This window comes from Canis lupus, chromosome 12 (genome assembly GCF_048164855.1).
Source record: "Canis lupus baileyi chromosome 12, mCanLup2.hap1, whole genome shotgun sequence".
NCBI lineage: Eukaryota > Metazoa > Chordata > Mammalia > Carnivora > Canidae > Canis > Canis lupus.
Genome location: NC_132849.1, coordinates 2,709,375 through 2,721,971, shown reverse-complemented (window position 1 = coordinate 2,721,971; position 12,597 = coordinate 2,709,375). Strand labels below are relative to the sequence as shown.

At 35.0% G+C, this 12,597-nt stretch overlaps 1 protein-coding gene and 1 long non-coding RNA gene across 6 annotated transcripts in view; one reads left to right on the top strand and one right to left on the bottom strand.

Annotated features, from left to right (window-relative positions):
- LOC140600616 (uncharacterized) overlaps nt 1–12,597 on the top strand; it is a 487,558-nt gene that overhangs the window by 348,509 nt on the left and 126,452 nt on the right. The window lies entirely within an intron of this gene.
- MAGI3 (membrane associated guanylate kinase, WW and PDZ domain containing 3) overlaps nt 1–12,597 on the bottom strand; it is a 236,323-nt gene that overhangs the window by 188,054 nt on the left and 35,672 nt on the right. The gene's annotated exons all lie outside the window — the stretch shown is intronic.

The following is a 12,597-nucleotide window of genomic DNA, read 5'->3' as shown; positions in this document are numbered from 1 at the left end:
AATGGGATAGTTATTCTCTACCAGGTACATAAAGATATAAACACAAAATACCACAAAGGAGTATATCATAAGTCATAGTTCTTTAAATAGTTTATTATTGCCTACATGTTTGTATTTTCCAAATTTTCTTTTAAGTATGTGTTACTTTGAGAAATAGGGAAATTTTATACTTTTTAAACTATAATGGTCACTAAATACAAATGCATGGGAATTAAATCTGTATAGCCTCTTATGTAACAGGATTCTGAATTCTGTTGAAAGAGAATACATTAGAAGGAAATCACTTCTGCAAAGTAAATCCTGAAGTTTTAGGCTATTTTCTAATAGCTGTGGGATTTATAGAGCATAAATCAAATGTTAATCCTTCCAAATGTTATAAACTGTACCAGCACATTCAGTGTTCTATTAAATGATTTAGGAGTACAGCTCTAAATGAAGATAAACAAAAAATATCCTAGAGAGCAAAAACTGGCCAGAGAAGCAATCTGATCATAGGTGCTTCTCTAATAAAATTTATAGATATAGGAGTACTTGGAGGAAGACCTGCAATCCTCAGAGGGCTAACTGGTTAGCCCCAGGTCCTATCTTCCGCAGGCTCTTCATTGAAGGAAAAATACAAATGACTATTAATAATAATAAGTAATGCTTAGCCTCACTAGAAATCAAGGATTGCAAACTAAAACTATAAATATACCATTTTATGGCCACTAGGATCAGAAGAAATTCCAATGGTGGAGAATAATGTGGATCAACAAAACCCTTATACATTATTAGTGTGGTAGGAATTCATTATATTTTATTGTAATCTTTTCCTGTTCTAAGTATCACAAATATCCTACCAATCTCTAACTTGCCTTTTCACTTATTTTATGGTACCCACTAACAATAGAAGTTCCTAATTTTAAGGTAGCCAAATTTATTAATTTTTGTTCCTTTATGAAAAACGTAAAATCCTTCTTTAAAAAAAAAAAATTCTTCCCTATCCTGAGGTCACAAAAACATGCCTCTATATTAAAAATTTAAATTCTGTCCTGCTCATTTAAGTAAAACCAGTATAGCATGGAAGTTAAGGTCACAGACTGAAGCCAGACGACCTGGTCAAATGTGTCTCTGCTACTATGACCCTGAGCAAATTACTTGGTCTCTCTGTGCTTGCCTCAGTTTCTTCACATAAAAAATGGTGACATTATCATAGCACCTACAATAAAGATAAATGCAACGATCAAAGGACTAAATGTGTATAAAGTGACAGAAGAAGGTCAAGTATATAATAAGCACTACAGAAGTGATAGCGGCTTTTATTAAGGCTTTAATCTGACTGAATTTGATTTTGTGTAGGGTGTGAAGTAGAGATCCCATTCCATTTTCTACCCATATAAACAGCCAATTATTCCAGCAATACATGGTGAAGAGTCTACCCTTTTTCCACCAATGTGCATCATCACTCTGACATATTAAGTTTCCATAAAGGCCTAATTCTGTGCCTCCCTTCTGCTTCTTTGATGTATTTATCTCTGTGCTGTCACCATACTGCCTAACTACAAGTTCCTGACAGTAATTATTACACTGGACAGTATACACCTAGCCCCCACTCCTAACTTGTTCTTCAAGTTTATAGGATAACTTGTCCTTTGCAAATTTTAAAATAAGATTTCACATTGGTTTTTTAAAGTTTTTGGAACCTGGAATGAAACTGCATAAATTAGAAATCAACTTCTTAAAACTGACTGAATTATGTTACCCAGTCTCCCTATCCATAAGACATGATCTTTCTCTCCTTTTTTTTAAACTTCTTATGCCAAATGATTAAATACATTAGTTTTCCACCTTTCTTCTTAAATTCCTTTAAGGTTATAAATTTTCCTGAGAACAGTTTAAACTGCATTCTATAAGCTCTGATTTACAGCAATTTCATTATTATTCAGTACTAAGTATTTTTTAAATTCCCATTATGATTTTTTCTTTGATCAAGGAACTAGGAAGATATTTCCCCCCATAAGTATATAGGTTGGAGGGGAAAGGAGGGTACTGATTTCTAACTTCCTTCTACTTCAGTCAGAAAATGTAATCTGTATGACACAGAAATTTGCTGAGACTTTTAAGGGCTTAAGCAGGAGCTGATGAAATAAGACCTATAGGCCAAATCCAGCCAGGCACCTACTATTTGTAAATAAAATTTTATTGGAATATAGCCACACCCAAGTATTTACATATTGCCTATGGCTGTTTTCAATTTACAACATCAGAGCTGAATAGTTACAAATAAAGTTGCCAATAGCTGGGGGAAAAAATCCCCAACTTTGAGATAAAATGTTTATCTCAAAGCAGAAAATACTTAGGATTTGGCCATTTATCAAAAGCTTGCAAAACCCATGGCCTAAAGCATGGTCAATTTTCATGAATGTTCAGTATGTGGTTGAAAAAAAGGGTTATATTTTCCAATTGTTGGGAATAGGGTTGTATATATATTCACCAAATCAAATTTAATAATGTTCTATCTTCTATAATTTCTTTCTCTTTTTTTTTTTTTTGTCTGCTGAATCTAAAATTACTAAGAGGTGTGTGAACATCTTTAACTATGATAATGAACTTGTCAAAATTTTCTTATAATTTGTCTACTTTTTTCTTTATAAGTTGGGAATTAAGCTATTAGGTTCATATAAACTTATTAGAAACAGCTTCCTACCAAAAATTAATATTTTATCATGATATAGAATCCTCTCAGATGCTACTAATATTTTGCCATAAAATATATTTGGTCTGATAATATCATTACTACACAAGAAATATTTTGGTTAGTAATTGTTATTTTTCCCCCATTGTTTTCAATCCTTTTCTGTCCTCATTCTTTAAGGTGTTCTCTTACAAACAACATATAACTAGATTGTTTCCCTTTTCAGTTTGATGTAATAATTAATTTGATTACTGATGTTTAGATTTATTTCTGCCATTTTATCTTGTGCCTTTTATTTTGCCCACATTTTTTCTCTTTCCTCCCTTTTGTTAAATTGACGAGTTTTTTCATATTTTTTCTTTTTTTCTTTTCTCATTTAGAAGATACCCATTTTCATTCTTTTGAACATTAACTTTTAACTTCCATATCTATAATATGAAATTTAGCTTCATCCCAAATAACACAAGGGCCTTAAGAGGTTTTAAATCTAATTATCTCCTCCCCACTTATATCAAATTGTAGTACAGTTCTTTATGACTACCCTGATATTACTGTGGTCTTTTAAACTCCGTAAGTTAGAGGTTTCTGTTTTACATCATTAATGTATGTTTACATTTATCCCCATATCTACCACCTTACTTCGTTATGCTCTTTCTAACATCTCAAACCTCCTTTTGAAGATAAGAATTAAATCATTCAAAGTTACTTGGAGGAATGGGGCTTTTAGCTAAACAGATAAACTCCCTATTTTTGTTTATCTCAAAATACCTTTATTTTGCCTTCATGGTTCAAAGAACTATTTCGTCACTAGAAAACAATTCTAGAACAGTTTTTATTTTCTTTTGGTACATTTATAATTCCACTGTGTGAGTTTCTGTTTTAAGATCTTGGTGTTTTGGGGATCCCTGGATGGCTCAGTGGTTTAGCGCCTTCGGCCCTGTGTGTGATCCTGGAGTCCCGGGATCAAGTCCCACATCAGGTTCCCTGCATGGAGCCTGCTTCTCCCTCTGCCTGTGTCTCTGCCTCTCTCCCTCCCTCTCTCTCTCTCTCTCTCTCTCTTTCTCGAATAAATAAATAGAATCAAAAAAAAAAAAAAAAAGATCTCGGTGTTTGTCTTTACCGTTACACATTTTGCTACAATGAATGAGTCCATGCACCCCCCTGTATGGCTTTCTTGCTATTTCTTCGGCCTCCAAAACATGAAGATCGCAATGTTTTTTCTAAAATCTTTTACACTTCAAATATTGTCTCTCCTCCCATTTTCCCTCTACCATCTTCTGAAATTTACTCTTCTCTTATCCTTTTCATCACAATATCTACCCCTCAGCTCCTCTACTATCTTCTTTATGCCAGCTTCAGACCTATGTTTTAGTAATTTTTCTCCTGTACTGTATCTAATATCTTATTTATCCTTACCATTAATTTTTTTTTGTTTTTTATTTGGCATTTCTACAATTTCTAATTGGTTCATTTTCAAAACTGCCTGGTCAATAATAGCGACTCCCTCCTTACTCATGTTATTGTTATCTTTTATTCCGTTAACAATATTAAAATGTTTCATTCATAAACTGCATTTATATTCCAAGAACAGAAGTCTACCGGGTTTGGTTCTTTGGTATGCTGTTCCTACTGACTTTCACACATGGTGGCTTATTATGATAGTAATTTCTGATTGTGTGCTCCTATTTTATGTAACTGTGGCAATTCTTTGCAGCTTGATTGAAGATGTTTACTTCCCAGCAGAATCGGAGTATGGTTCTGCCAAGCATCTACAGCATTTATTAAAGCATTTATTTACCATCTTAAATTATAATTCTAGATTTAGGCTTTTTCAGATTGTGCAAACAGTATTAATTTAAACCCCAAATGCACACACAAGGGCAAGTGAGTGGTTACCAATACTCAGAGGAGACTTTTGCTTTTAACCTCTATTCAGATACCATAGAGAATCTTTTCTTTTGCCTACTTCTGGAAGAGGGTAAGAATTTTCTTCCCCTTGCCACTTGCTTGCCTTTTCCCTAAAGTAGTTTCCAATCTGACTTCACAAACTGTAGAAGCCCTGATCTTAGTCCTCAGCCACTCTGTGCTCTTAAGTTACAGGTCACGTAGGTCCATATATGTCCCCAGGGTATCCAGTGGCTTCAAAGCCATGCTATTTCTCTGAGATCCTGCTTGTTCCTTTATGCAGATTCATCCATTCATTTAAAAGGACTTTCTGTTGCGATTGCCTTTTTTTTTTTTTAAAGCAAGCATATTTTGAATGTTTTAGAACCAAAAGGTTCAGGCAGTTATACTGTCAGAAAAAGAAATCCAATGAATACTTTTCTTAACTGCTCAACCTGAAATCCAATGAATGTTTTCTTGACTGCTCCACCTAATGCCATAGCCATATCAAGTTCTTATTTTCTAGCTTAAAAGAACTGTGTGGCAGTTACTTCAGGATAATCTATTCCAATAGGAAAATTCCTCTGGAATAAGAATTTAATAAGCCCGTTCAATCAGGGTGGTGATGAAATCAAAGATTTAAATATGGCAATATTTGTATTAGAATAATTAACCAGATAACTGGTCTTGTGTGAATACAATTTGGAAACCACAAAAGACGTGAGGCAATTTACTTTAATAGTGTTCTATTCAAATCAGGGCAATTCACTTTCTAGTCATATATCATCCAGCATGAGTTATACCACACCTCTTTTTTCTTTTTTTAAGATTTTATTTATTTATTCATGAGAGACACAGAGAGAGAGGCAGAGACACAGGCAGAGGGAGAAGCAGACTCCCTGTCGGGGAGCCCTATGTGGGACTTGATCCCAGGACCCTGGGATCACACTCTGGGCTGAAAGCAGGCACTCAACCACGGAGCCACCCAGGTATCTCACCACACACCTCTTTTTTCATAATTTTTAAGAAATATAACAAAGTTGGGGTGCCTGGATGGCTCAGTCAGTTAAGCATCTGCCTTCATCTCAGGTCATGATCTCAGGGTCCTGGAATCAAGCCCCCACATCGGGCTCCCTGCTCAGCAGGGAGCCTGCTTGTCCCTCTCCCTCTACCCGTTTCCCCTACTTGTGCTCTCTCTCCTTTCTCTCAAATAAATAAAATATTTTTTAAAAAAATAAAAATAAATATTACAAAGTCAAAATGCCATATATTATTTTGTATAATATTACCCATTTTAACCAAAGTCTCAGTTTAGAAAGAGTCAGTTTCTCAGGGAGCAGCTACATAGATGGTCATTATTCTTCTATAAAATATATGTATACACTTTTATATATATACATACATAATTACATAAAAGAGAAAGAAGCAGACAGAGAGAAAGAGAGATGGGAGGATAAGAGGGGAGAGAGACTTCTCACCTACTCAGCTGCATTCTTATCAAGTGACACCCTGGTACCTATATTATCAAATTTCCATCTTTGTTTTCTAATGTTATGTGCTAAACTGTGTTCCCTAAAACTTCATATGTTGAAGTCCTAACTCCCACTACCTCAGAATGTGACTGTATTTGGAGGCAGGGTCTTTAAAAATGTGATTAAATTAAAATGAAGTAATCAGATTGGGCCCTAATCCAGTATGACTGGTGTCATAAGAAGAGATTAGGGCATAGAAAGTTACAAAAAACAAAACCATGGGAAGATACAGGAAGAAGATGACCATCTAAAAGCCAAGGACAGAAGTCTAAGAAGCAACCAGCCCTGCCCATACCTTGATCTTGGACTTTTAGCCTTCTAGATTTATGAAATAATAAATATGTGTTGTTTAATGCAAAATAAAAGAATTCTAAAAAATTTTCCACCTACAGTATCACAGGGCCTAACTCATACACTGTAAGTATAATGGTCTACACGTGATCAAAGAGTTCTGCTAAATATATTATTTCTACTTCTTTATTCAAATATTTGAATACCTACTATGTAGCAAGCCCTGTGCTACATAAAAGAAACAGTATACAGAAGAATGTAATTTCCAAACCAGTAACTACTCCAACCTTTTCTCTGGTCCTAATACCTTCATAGGCTCCACTCTAATAAAACAAGAGGAAATAAGGACATTTTCTTATTTTTTCTTTAACTGTATTATACTTTTAAAATCATGGCTTACATTTGTGGCTTAACAGTTGATAATCACTACTGTCCTGAAAAGCCTATGCCACCTCATATATTATTTTATAAATTAGCAGAGTTGCATATAATAAATGGTAAGAACAGTGAGGCTGATATTTCAGAACCAGTTATTAAGCTAAGAAAACAACCAAGGCAACTAACTATCCAAGCTCCATATTTCAATGTGGCTTTGTTTTTCTTGCTATCATTTATGCAGCTAACATAGTGAACAGTATTAATAACTATGAAAAAAATGCTTGTGAAAGTTGACAAGAGGATTCTAAAATTTATATGCAAATTTAAAGGATTCATAATAGCCAAGAATAAAGTACTCCAAATTTATATACCAGACATTAAGACTTATTATAAAATTACAGTAATTAAGACAGCATGTCACTAGAGCAAGAACAGACAACAGAAAAATGAACAGGATAGAACTGCACTATCCAATACAGTAGTTACCACACCTATGTGACCACTGAGTATGTAAAATGTGGCTAGTGCAATGCAGAAAGTGAATTAATTTCTTTTTTATTTTAATGAATTTAAATTCAAGATTAAACTTACTAAACTATAGTTTGGACCAACTTAGTTATATGAATCTATGTTTTCAACTTTAAGTTTTGTGAAATCAAACTACAGATCAAGTATTAATGATGACAATTTAATGTATGAAATTAGTGGTGTAATAAATGTGAATGAAATACATGCTAAATGTCAAAGACTGAACAAAAAAATATAAAGTATCTCAATTCCATATTGATTACATAGTAAGATATTATTTTATCATACTGGGCTTAAAAAGATATATTATTTAAATGAATTTTATCAGTTTATGTTTACTTTTTTTTAATGGGGCTACTAGAAAATTTATATGTATACATGTATGGCTCACATTTGTGACTTGCATTATACTTTTACTAAACAGCCCAAGTGTAGTGTGTCCAGAAAAAGATTCACTCATTTATACCTGATTTATAAGAAAGATTACATTGCAAGTGAAGTGGAGAAAGGATGATCTTTTCAATAAATGGAGTTGAGTGAAATGAAGGGGGGAAAATAGGTATCTTGAGTCCTCACATAATAAAAATCAATTCCAGTTGCATTGTATATCTAAATGAGAAAGTCAAAATAATAAAGCTGTTGGAAGAAAACAAAGAGAGTGTCTTCATTACATTGGGCTAGGCAAAGATTTCTAAACAGGCTATAAAGTATTAATCATTTTTTAAAATTGCTAAATTAGAGGCATTCCTGGGTGGCTCAGTGGTTGAGCATCTGCCTTTGGCTCAGGTCATGATCCCGGGTTCCTGGGATCAAGTCCTGCACTGGGTTCCCCACAGGGAGCCTGCTTCTCCCTCTGCCTCTCTCTGTGTGTCTCTCATGAACAAATAAATAAAATCTTATAAAATAAAATAAAATAAAATAAAATAAAATAGCTAAATTAGACTACACTAAAATTAAGAACTTCTGCTCATCAAACGACATCACTAAGAGAATGAAAATGCAAGCCAGAGTGGTGAAAAGGGGGAACATGTGAAAGAGATGGACAGTATGTAAGACACATGTGCATACACACATACACACACAGAGAAAATATCCATTGTATATACATTAATACCTTAATATGTTTTAAAGATTTTATTTTTAAGTAATCTCTACACTCAATGTGGGGCTCAAACTCATAACCCTGAGACAAGAAACATATGCTCCACTGATTGAGCCAGCCAGGTGCCCTAATACCCTAATATTTGACCATAGTTCTCCTGTTAATATGTTTTACTTAAGCAAATTTTCAAGCAACTGAATGTTACCCATTCAAGAAACAAAAACTTTTAGCCAATTTTTATTTATTTATAAGTACTTATATACATTCCTGGTTGTGAAAGTAAAGATAATGTACACAAAATCTACCTTTACACAGACTACATAAGGTCACTGTTGGAGTTGGTATATAAAAAATATCCTCAAATGAAAGATTTCCTCTGAAAAAGTTACCCTCAAATTAAAACTAATCTTTAAAAAAATACTTAAGACTTACAGTCCAGACAAGATGGATTAAACTGATTTCTCCCTACTCCTCCCTCAATGTACAACTATAAATCCTAAAAATAATGCAAGAGACATCAAAAGAACAACTTTGGAAGGTGTCAAAAGGAAAACACACTAGAACTGTTATATATCCCAGAACTAGAGATATGATACAGAGGCAAGGCTTCTGTGCTCTCCCTTCCATCCAACTAAAGAAGACCTATCCAGAAGGTGACCTAACCCTAGCATGTCCCAATCCCCAATCTAGCACACAAGGCAGTGCAGGCAGACCAGTTCTTCTCTGGGGTTCAACAAGAATCTCTCCAATGTCACCACCAATTGAGCCCACCACTAAAGGCAAGAAGGTATGATGGAGGTTCCACTAACAAGAAGCAGTCAGGGGCAACAATTTCCTTCTCAAGAACTGAGATGTCCCTGCCCTACTGAGAAAAAACCGGATGGCCAGATAACAAGAGGAGGCAGGATGTCATGCCAAACCTTAACAGAATGAATACCTGTTAAAGATTGAAACAGGATTCAGAGTCTCCAACATAATAGATAAAGTGCCCAGGATACAACAACAAATCACCTATCTCACCACAAAATAAGAATATCACAGCTGGAATAAGAAAAGACAATCAACTGCCATCAACACAAAGATGAATCAGATGTTGGAATTATCTGACAGAAATTGTAAAGCAGTGGTCATAAATATGCTTTAGTGATCAATTTCATATTCTCTTGGAGCAAATGAAAAAATAAAAACCTCTGGGCAGGGGGGGTAGGGGGAGTTATAAAAAGGAGCCAAAAGGCAATTACAGAAATGAAAAATACAGTAGCAGAAATAAAAAAATACTCTCTAAAGGGGCTCAATAGTAGAGATGCCAGAAGATGGAATCACTAAAGCTTAGAAAAGTGTAGTAGAATTTAACCAGTCTACACAACCAAGAAAATAGACTGAACACAAATGAACAAAAGCTTCAGGAACCTGTTAGACTCTAATAAAAGAACCAACAACATTTGTATCATCAGAGTCCCAGAAAGAAGAGAGAAAAGAGAATAGGGTTGAAAGAGTACTCAAAGATATAATGGCTAGAAACTCTTCAAAACTGGCAAAACAAACATACAGAGGCTAGATGCTGAGGAGACACGAAACAGTATAAATCCAAGAAAGTATACAGCAAAATACAGCAAAATTAAACCTCTGCCAACTAAAGAAAGAAAAAATCTGGAAAGGAGCCAGAGAAAAACACTGCATTATCTACAGAGGAATACCTCATCTAAAACTATGGAGGCCAAAAGTAAAAACACGCATCACTTTTCAAGCACTGAGAGACAAGAACTGTTACCCACAAATTCTATATCTAGAGACATTATCCTTCAGGAATGAAGAGAAAAAAAGACATTATCAAACAAAGAAGAATTTCTAGAAGGATTTGTCACTAGCAGACATACTCTTAAAGAATGGCTTAAGGGATGCCTGGGTGGCTCAGTGGTTGGACGTCTGCCTTTGGCTTGGGTCGTGATCCTAGGGTCCTGGGATCAAGTTCCAAGTCGGCTCCCCGTGGGGAGGCTGTTTCTCCCTCGGCCTGTGCCTCTGCCTCTCCCTCTGTGTCTCTCATGAGTGAGTAGATAAAATCTTTTAAATAAATAAATAAATAAAATAAAGAATGGCTTAAGAAGTTTCTTAAAATAAAAGAAAGTAATAAGAAAAAAGGGAATCCTGGAGCGCCAGGAAGAAAGAGTAATAGAGCAGAAATCTGGGTACATACAATAAACTATCCTTCTCGTGAGTTTTATAGATCATATTTGAAGATGGAAACAAAAATGATAAACACCTGGTGTTGAATATTTAAAAGTAGGGAAGATAAATGGAAGTAAGGCTTTCATACTTTACTCAAAGTGGTAGAATGCTGATCCAGGAGACTGAGAATCTACAGTAGTCCACTTTTATCCATGGGAGGATACATTCCAAGTGGACACCTGAAACTACAGATAGTATCAGACTCTATATATACTATGTCTATTCAATACCTACATACCTATGATAAGTTTTAATTTATAAATTAGGCACAGTAACAGATTAACAATAAGAATAAAATAAAACAATTATAAAGTATACCGTAATAAAAGTTACATGAATGTGGTCTGTCTCTCAAAATCTTATTGTCTTGTGTTGTCTTCTTGTGCTGATGTAAGGTGATAAAATGCCTACATGATGGCATGAAGTGAGATGAATGACAGGCATTGTGATGAAGCTTTAATGAACTACCAACCTCCTGACCTTGGGCAGGAGGAGGATCATCATCTTCTTTGGACTGCAGGTGACTGCAGGTAAATGAAACTAAGGAAAGTGAAACTGTAGATAAGGGGGGACTACTGTGTGTATGTGTGTTTGAGAAAGAAAGAAGCCCAAGCAACACTATAAAAACTCTACAGAGTACAAATAATAAAATGACAGACCTAAGCACTAACATATTAATAATTACTACTATTTGTACAGGTGAAGTCCTAACCTCTAATGTGACTATATTTGGAGAAAGGGCCTTTAGGAGGTAATGAAAGTCACACAAAGTCAAAGGGTGCAGCCCTGACCTAATAGGATTAGTGTCCTTATAAGAAGAGATACTAGAGAGTTCCAGTCTTCCTCCACCCACACACAAAGAACAGGTCATGTGGACACACAGAATGACAGCCCCTACCTACAAGCCAAGGGAAGAGGTCTCAGAATGAAACGTACCCTGCCAACACCTTAATCTTGAACTTTTCAGCCTCTAGAACTGTGAGAAAATAAATGTCTACTGCTTAAGTCAACCAGCTTACAGACTTTGTTCCAGCAGCCTGAGCAGACTTAAGACAATTACCTTAAAAGTAAATGAACTAAATACTAATCAAGACAGAGGCTGACAGAATGCATTAAAAAAAATAAAGCGACTCAAATACAAGCTGTCTACAAGAAACTCAGTCCAAATTCAACAACAGAAGTATTTTGCAAGTAAAAGGACAGAAAAGGTATGCTATGTAAATGTTAACTTAAGAAAGCAGGAGTGATATCAATACTTTCTGACAAAGCAGCCTTCAGAACAAAGAAAATTATGAAAAACAAACAGAGATATTATAGAACAATAAATGATCAATCGACCAGGAAAACGTAATGAACCTTAAAGTGCATACACCAAAAAACTGGGCCTCAAATAGAGGAAGCAGAACCTGACAAACCTGAAAGGATTTATAGACAAATCCACAATTAATAGTTGGAAATTTCAATACCTCCCTCATCAGCTAACAGAACTACTAGGAAACAAAAAAATCTATAAGGATGCAGAAGATCTAAACAACAAAACTAATCAACTAGATCTAATTGACATAAATAGGACACCCCAATCAACAACAGCAGAATACACAATTTTTTTTTCCCAAGGACCCGCAGAAAATTCACTGAGAGATAATATCATGGGCTATAAAACAAAACTTCACAAATCTTTAAAACTTGAAATTATATACAGTGTGTTCTTTGATTATAATAGAGCCAACTAGAAATCAATAAAGAAAGTTAATAGAATAGGGGCACCTGGGCAGCTCAGTCAGTTAGGTGTCTGCCTTCACAGCTCGGGTCATGATTCCAGGTCCCTGTAAGCAGGGAACCTGTTTTTTCCCTCTCCTCCTTGCTCATGCTCCCTCTGGCTATCTCTCTCTCTCTCTCAAATAAATATAATTAAAAAAAAAAAAAGATAGCAAAATAATCTGTAAACACATGAAAATGAAGCAACCCACTTCTAAATAACC